Source organism: Physeter macrocephalus, chromosome 8, assembly GCF_002837175.3.
Source record: "Physeter macrocephalus isolate SW-GA chromosome 8, ASM283717v5, whole genome shotgun sequence".
Taxonomy (NCBI): Eukaryota; Metazoa; Chordata; class Mammalia; order Artiodactyla; family Physeteridae; genus Physeter; species Physeter macrocephalus.
This window is the reverse complement of record NC_041221.1, coordinates 2,214,804-2,223,192: the sequence shown is the minus strand read 5'-3', so window position 1 is coordinate 2,223,192 and position 8,389 is coordinate 2,214,804. Positions and strand designations below refer to the sequence as shown.

General features: G+C 39.6%; 1 pseudogene; it reads right to left on the bottom strand.

Annotated features, from left to right (window-relative positions):
• Positions 1–7,569: 7,569 nt before the first annotated feature.
• On the bottom strand, positions 7,570–8,131 carry LOC102990333 (14-3-3 protein gamma-like; annotated as a pseudogene).
• Positions 8,132–8,389: the final 258 nt, after the last annotated feature.

Here is an 8,389-nt window from a genome sequence, read left to right as displayed (position 1 = left end):
TGACAGAACCCAAGGTTTCTCCATCACATTTACATTTGGGTTAAACCAACAAAATAGTTTCAAAATGGAGCAAAGGGCCCCCTTAGATGTGCAAAACAATCCAGCTCTGGTTGAGGAAAGTGGCCACAGCAGAGACTACTGAGTCACCCATTCTTGGACACATAGAGACATGTGACTGAGTGCTCACCAATGGGAAAGTGAACAGAACTCTTGTGTTACATCCCATCCCAAGCAGTTAAGAGAAGGTCTGACTTCTCCATGTTCTCTCCTCTCCCTTCAGCATGACTGGAACAATAAGATACAGGATGGAAGAGGCTCAGATCCCTAAGCAATTGCCGGAGAACCCCAAGGAGAGCTGCCTGAACTGTATAAGACTGAGACAAAACTGATAAATAAACCTTACTGGATTAAGCCACTGAGAGTTGAGGGTGTATTTGTTACAGCAGCATAGTCTAGCTATCCTAATACAGAAACATTATTTCAAGTCATAAATACAAATAGTCCTTGATCTGAAGTCAACTGGGATTCAATGGTCTTACCACAAATTAGACATTATAGAGGACCTAACAAAAGCATACGTCTTTATTTATAGGTATTTATCATTTATAGTCCAGTTATAATAGATAAGAAAATAACCAATAAATCAGAGGCATTTGCAAAATGCATAGTTTCCTTTTTTCTTTTTTTACTACTTCTAAGCACCTTCCAAATTCTCAAGCAATGCTGAAAAATTATTCCAAACAGGTGGCCTGAAACTTATTATAGCCCAGATGATTAATGCCAATTTCAATTTGAGCATGTAAGGGTGGTTTTAAAGGCTCAGTCTTAGCATCTTGGGTGGTAGCATGGAATGCTACCCCTTCCTGGGGCATCAGAATGATCCTTGAAGCCTTCCTTTCCAGTATGACATGAGATTGGCACACTATTTAGCTGGTAAGCTGGAAATGAATGCACAGATTTTTTTCCAAGCCTTGAAAGTTTAATCCATCTTATGTGAGATAAATCTCAGCAAACATTCAGGGAAAGTTGAATTTAGGGAGAGGCTCATGTGTGGTATATTTTTTCTGTCAAGTAGAAGATATTAGTCAGCAGTGGGGTCATAAAAGAAACTGCCTGGCAAGATTTGTGCTGATCTTCATGTTCAACAGGCCCCATGATTAACTCTTGGTTACCAAGTCATTGTTTTTCCATATACATTTTTCGGACCTATTCAATAGGATTCGGAACGCTTGATATCCATATCAATTTTGTTAAAGCTCTGAACTGCTATTCCAAAGCCATCAGGCACACTATGGAAACACTAAAGGCTTTATGTGAAAATTACTAATACCTAACTAAAATAGCTTTCAGTAACACAAAGAACATTAACTTTATATCTTTACTTTTCCAAACCTCTTTAATAGAGTGAATAAATTACTCTTAAAGTTAATTCAAAGAATGGCAGACACCATTTTCTTCAATATATTTGTATCTTCCACAACAGTATAACAGTTTTTCTCAGACAATATCAAAGGATAATTTAGCCTACTCTATAATTTTCAAAAATCATTCTAGAACAACTTTTAGGCATCAAAATTCCCATTGAAGTTCTATTAATGTTCTTTCTAGAATTTTTTTCTTTTCTTTTTTTTTTTTTTTTTTTTTTTTGCCCATGCCGTGTGACTTGTAGGATCCTAATTCACTGACTAGGGATGGAACCCAGGCCCTCTGCAGTGGAAGCGTGGAATCTTAACCACTGGACCGCCAGGGAATCCCCCTAGAATTTTTTTCTACATTTTTTTCTCAGCTAATAATACCCATCCCCTACTTATATCACCAGCAGAACACTAATGCATGCAAATAAAATCAGTATTCATCGAGCAGAATGTACTTGCAACACAAACAAAAAAAGAGAAACCAATAGGCAAGAAGGTTTCTTAATTCAAGTGCTTCACTTCATTTTCTCTGTAGTTACTGTTTAAATTTTTGTCTTATTCCTTCATGTATGATTAGTTCTGTGACTAAAGATACCAACAATGTGTTGACACCCTAAAGTTGGAGCATGGGTAATGAGGAAAAACTTCCTTAATTCTCTCCTAGATTTTAGAGCAGGAACTCATCACCTCCTTCTCATGCCTCCCTCTCCCACGTATGCCCCTACTAGAGATGGCTAGATTTTGAGTGTCTTAACACTAAAAGCAATGTCATTTGAAACTCCCATATATCCTAGCCTGTAAGGATACAGAGTAGGTACTCAAAAAAGAGTCTGGTAAATAATTTGAACTGTCTGTTCTTAGCTGACTCATTTTAAATTGTACAGTGTTATCAATTTTTAACTATTTTCAATTGGAATATAACAGACATGCAGAAAAATATACAAAAATATGTCAGCTCAATGACTTATCACAATGAGAGCATTTGAAAAACTCATGGGTTAGAAAAATGCAATATTTCCAGCACCTTAGAAGACCCCACTCAGGTCCTCTCCCAGATACTACTTCCTCAAAGGTAACCACTATTCTGACGGCTAACCCTGTGTTCTAGGTTTTTCTATCTAGGAATGTAAATAAGTAGGCTCATATTCTATTCTATTATGCCTGGGTTCCCTCACCCAACACTGTGGTTGTGAGATTTATCCAGGTCATTGCTTGTAGCTCCAGAACATGCAGCAAGCTCTAGATGTTACTCTATGTTGGTGATTGTCATTGCCATGTAGTGTTCTTTTGTAAGAATGTACTACAATTTATTTTTCCATTTTACTGTTGACAGACATTTGGGTTGTTTCCAGTGGTGCCCAGGAGCACAAGTTTGCCAGTGATATATTTTGCAAAATATCTTTTCCTACCCTATGTCTTGCTTTGACAGCAAACAATTTTTAACTTATGCTCTTTGACAAATTGCAAGGTATTCTGCCTGACTCCGTAAGGGGAACATATAGAGTGCTACTCAACTATGGAACTGTTGAGGTATTTTTAAGCTCCTGGGACAAACAGAAATTATACCTGGGGGAGAGATGTTCAATGGTAATGTGTGGGTGCGGGGTGGGGCGGGGGAGAAATAGGGTCAGTGAACAGACATCATGATTCCAAAATTAGGATGAGGTTCCAGATAATTATTGGGAAAATTTAAAATGGCTCTATATTATAGAAAACCATGAACAAGTTTCTTAATCTGCAAACATTCTTTGACTGCCTTATATGCACTAGGTATTGTCATGAGCACAGAGCATACAATGATGAATAAGCAATCATAGTCACCTGTCCCCAGAGAGCTTAGATCTAGTTCTGTAAAATAAGTGAATGGAAACGAAACTATATGTTTGCTCTGCTATTGAAATTAGTTTATTGAAATATGGGAGTTCGTAACATCTTGGTATATTAAAAGGAAAGAGAGGGATGAACAGCTTGAAAGGTGAGATTCCAGGTCATTCCCTTTGCTGCTGTTCCTGCTTCTGGTGTTTGCTGCCGGAACTGAGTACTGATTTTGAAGAGCTCACATGTCATCCTCTACTGGTTTTATCAAGAAAGCAGCTACACGCTGATATATGGGAATAAAAACACATGAAAGTAGAACTAAATCAGGATGATATGATGATTCCTGTGGTTAGAAGAATGAGTTCACTCTTGCAGTAGACGCTTGATAATCCATATCTTCCATAGCACCATGGGCGGCAACAGCCGTATCTGTAGCCTCCATGGCCTCAGCCATAGCTCAGTCTGCAGAAGCTGCCACTTCTCTAGCCACAGCCATAGCCATATCCCTAGCCCAGACCTCTGTAGTAGTTGCTATAGTAACTCATGGTGTTAGGAACTGTAGAGCTGTTTGCATATCAAGGGCAAGTTTCCTGAGTATGACTATCACCAGCTTCCCTGGGACTTTTATATACCCTCAGTGATGGGTTGGGCAAACCACATAGATGTGCACCAGTCTCACTGGGTAGATTAAATTGCATGAAAAAAAAAATCTCATCCATTTTAATTGTGTAAAACTTTAGGATAATTTCTGATACTAATTAAAGATGTTTTCATTTGATTTCTGTGCAGTTTGGATTCTACAGGATGATTATGCTGTCTTCAAAGCCCATTTTCTTTGACCTTTATAGTTAAAGATCTATAATCAGACATCACAACATCCAATGTCATCATCTGGAATTTGTTCTTTCATTAAATCCCCTTCCCAGCACCTCTGAATTTTACTTATTTTTTCATTTTGCAAATAGTTAATGCCCATCTAATGTATCCCAGGTACTACGCTTGGAGCTAAAGATACAATTGTAAATAAGAGCTGCCCTTCCCAATCCCATGAATTTATCCCCTTCATCTTTGTTATCCAAGGTAATAGAAGAATTTAACACTTACAGATAACTTCAACAAAACATAATTGAAAGTACCATAGAACCAAATTTATTTATTAATTAAAAATTTTTTTTTTTCAGATCTGTAAGTTTATTTGCTCAAAGTAGGGCAGTTACATAATGACTCACATTCATGATATTCCATCACTGAGGAAAACTGCTAAGAATGATCCATGTGTGAAATAATTTCTTAGAGAAACACGGAGTTGGAAAAATAATCACTGAATAGACCTTAAAAATAGTTCACTGCATAACTTGACAAAAAGCACAAAGCCTCATTCAGAGAACATATTCATTGTTCTCCTACACTGTAATAGTTACAATTTCACCATGACAAACACCAGACATTAAGATTAAGCTAACACTGGTGTTTCTTTTACTCCCCCTCCCCTTTAAAAACAAAATATATAATTGCATGTCACTGTAGCAACTTCCAAAATAGATCAGTTTGTTACAATCACTATTTGGAAGAGCAAACTTTACCCCCAAGAGGAAAAATTAAATAAAGAAAACTTTAAAAATTTTGAAGACAATTTTTTTGTCATAGGAATACAAAACACGTACAGTATAAGTTAATAAATTTCAAGCCACTGTATAGACATACAACACTAACTTGCGCAATATTGTATCAAGAGAGTAATGGAGGAGTAATCCTTTCACTGGAGAGACATCATCCTAGACAAGAGCATTTCTTTAAAAATAAAGAAAGGCTTCCCTGGTGGCACAGTGGTTGAGAGCCCGCCTACCGATGCAGGGGACACGGGTTCGTGCCCCGGTCCGGGAGGATCCCACATGCCGCGGGGCGGCTAGGCCCATGAGCCATGGCCGCTGAGCCTGCGCGTCCGGAGCCTGTGCTCCGCAACGAGAGAGGCCACAACAGTGAGAGGACCGTGTACCGCAAAAAAAAATAATAATAGAGAAAAGAAAAGAAACCATTCAAACTGTTTAAATATTGTCTCCTCCCATTCCCTCTTCATTTTTAGCCCTCAGATATGGTTTTATCTTGCATTATTCTAAAAAGCAGCCAGAGATGAAGCTGAAATTTAAAAGAAAAATAGGTTTTGTAATTCCAGTAAATCATTTCCAAATGCTACAAGGAAGGACACAACATTGCTCACTGGATATGAAGATAAATTAAGGAAAGCCCCACCTACCCCCCAAATCTGTTCCCATCCGTGGTATTGACTTAAGGCTCCTGTTAGGGCACAGAAGCTGTAAAACTCTCTTCTGCTAGTTCTTCTGGTAGGTTTGGTTGGTTGGGACTTTCTCTCTAGCATATGCAGGGGACCTTCTAAGGAAAGTCATGCTGGGTAAACTGTGCCACGTGACAGAAAATCGTCACACTCTTCTATCTTCACTGTCACCTGGATCCTGGTCAGCATGCTCATTTCACAATTGGAAGCTCCATTTTGGTTTTAGCAAAAACAGCTGTCAGGTTTTCCTCAATCATTACTCATTCCTTTCCCTGCCTAAATAAAACAGAGACAAACAAGTCTGGTGTTGCTCCCTATCTCAGGAGTTCACGCTGTTACTGATCTTAATAAAAAAGGCTGAACGCATATTCAATAGGTCATTTGTTTAGAAAGACTTATCCAAAATAAGAAGAAAGGACCTAAGGCTCACTGAAACAAACTTGTGGAAATAGCATTGTGGTTTCCTACAATTCTAAAACATGCACAGATGGCATAAGAGAAATCAATCTCCAGCTTCTACGCTTTCATTAAGAAGAAAAAAAATACATAGAAAAAGTTTTGGTCAAATAGGAGTTAAGTATTTATTATCTATTAATGATTTTAGTTTATTTTCCTGCAACAATTATTTGGGGAAGGAGTGTTTTCAGGGAGGAAAAACTGACACACTTACAAGGCTCTGAAATTGGACAGAATGTTTATGAACTCTTCCTATATGATTTTTCTACCAGTAAGCTCCTAGCACCTGAATTTTCACACACTGCACTATGAACTCTCTCAAAATGACCGCCAACTTCTACAATCCAACAGCTTTTCAATCCACCCGAGTCAGTTCCGTCAGCATAAGGTACAGTGGGGAAGACTCAAGTGAGGAGTGAAACAGCAGTGTAATCCCAGAGGAAGGAGCTGTGGCAGCTTAAAAATCAGGATTTCTGTGGAAATATCACCACAAGAAATGAGATACAGACCTGAATATTCTCTATTTTTGTGGTGTTTAACATTTCTATTAAAGTGATTAACAACTTTTGTGGTGCATTTAAGTTAAGAAGAAAGAAGGACAAAAATTCCACAGCCATCTGCCAAGCACCTATTAACCAAAACCTTTAAAAAGTAGCTTTGATTCTCCTCAGGCAAGCTTTTTGGCCTAGGAGATAGACAACAGTAAAACCAACCTGGATAAGGCTGAATAAGGAGCATGTAAAAGCCAAAATAAAGAAAAATACACAATCAATGGCTTGATGTTACATATGGCTATAATGTAGAAATACTATAAATGGCAATTTAGTGTTAATATTGTCAACTAAGTAGAAACTTGTGAAAACTGGCAAGGCCTAAACCATAAGGATAAATATACATCATGTTCTAAGTCTATCAGCTTGGGTTTTGAACTATTCCATGTCTGGTAGAGCAGGGGTTCCCAGCCCCTGGACCGTGGACCGTTACCGGTCCTGTAAGGGACCAGGCCGCCCAGCAGGAGGTGAGTGACAGACAAGTGAGCAAAGCTTCACCTGTCACTCCCCATCGCTCACATTACCACCTGAACCATCGTCCTTCCCTACCCCCATCAGCGGAAAAATTGTCTTCCACAAAACCAGTCTCTGGTGTCAAAAAGTTTGGGGACCGCTGTGGTAGAGTATACCCTAAAAAAAATGCACAGCTAAAACAGATGAGATAGAAAGTACCCAAAATCCTTATTGGAACCACAAGACTTATTGAATGAGGGCCATTCCATTTAAGTATTCTTTTCATCTTAAAACCCTGTTCTCTAGCAATAAGTTAAAGACAGCTCCACGTGCATTAAGCTACATAACAGCCCAAATGCCAATGTGAGGCTGCTATTCCAATACAAGCACAGCTAGCCTGACTTTCCACACGTGGAATTTTAGCAAAAATGTCAAAGAGGCGATCAAAGACAGGACAGGTCATGGGTTTCTCCCTAGGAAGGTCATCCCTCCCTTACCCTCCCCCACCCAACACTCAACTCATGGTAAAAAATAAAGACTGCAGTAGTAACATCAGCGGGTCCTGCCAGTCCACCTGGGGGCCTTAATTGTTGCCTTCTCCCCCGTCATGGTCTTGCTGATTGTTTGTCTAGAGCAAGAGGTTGTTGCAGAGGGGCTTCATGATGAGTGTGGAGTCCCCGTAGGAGTCCTGTTGAGAGCGTCTAGAGCTCGGTGATGGTGTCATCGAGAGCAGTCTTGGCCAAGTGGCAGGCTTGCTCTGGGGCACTCTGGATTTCATAGTAGAAGATGGAGTAGTTGAGGGCCAAGCCTAATTTAATGGGGTGAGTGGGCTGCATGTTCTCCTTGCTGATCTCATGGGCATTGCTATAGGCTTTCTCAGATGACTCCTCAATGGTCGCTCTCTTCTCTCCAGTGGTGAATTCGGCCAGGTAGCAGTAATAGTCCCCTTTCATCTTCAGGTAAAACACTTTGCTCTCACACTAGGTCTCACTGCAATTCTTGATCAGGTAGTTATCCAGCAGGCTCAGCACATCCTGACATATCACCTCCAACTCCTCCAATTTTTCCCGGTAAGCATGGACAATCTCTATCTTTTTCTCATTACCATCTACAGACATCTTCTGCTTAGTGCTAATAATGACCATACAGGAGGAATGGTGTGCCCCAACTGAAGCAGAATCTGGGGTCTTTGTACCCTGACACCAAATTAAATCTTGGAGACAGAGTTTTGAGTGAAATAGAGAAGAATAGCTTTATTACTTTGCCAAAGGGGGCCACAGCGGGCTAATGCCCTCAAAACTGTGTGTCCTGACCTGAAGGACGTAGTGAGGAGTTTTATAATAATGGTTTAAAGAGGGCGTGATCAGCTCCTGGACATTCTTCTGCTCGGTTGGTTGTGAGGT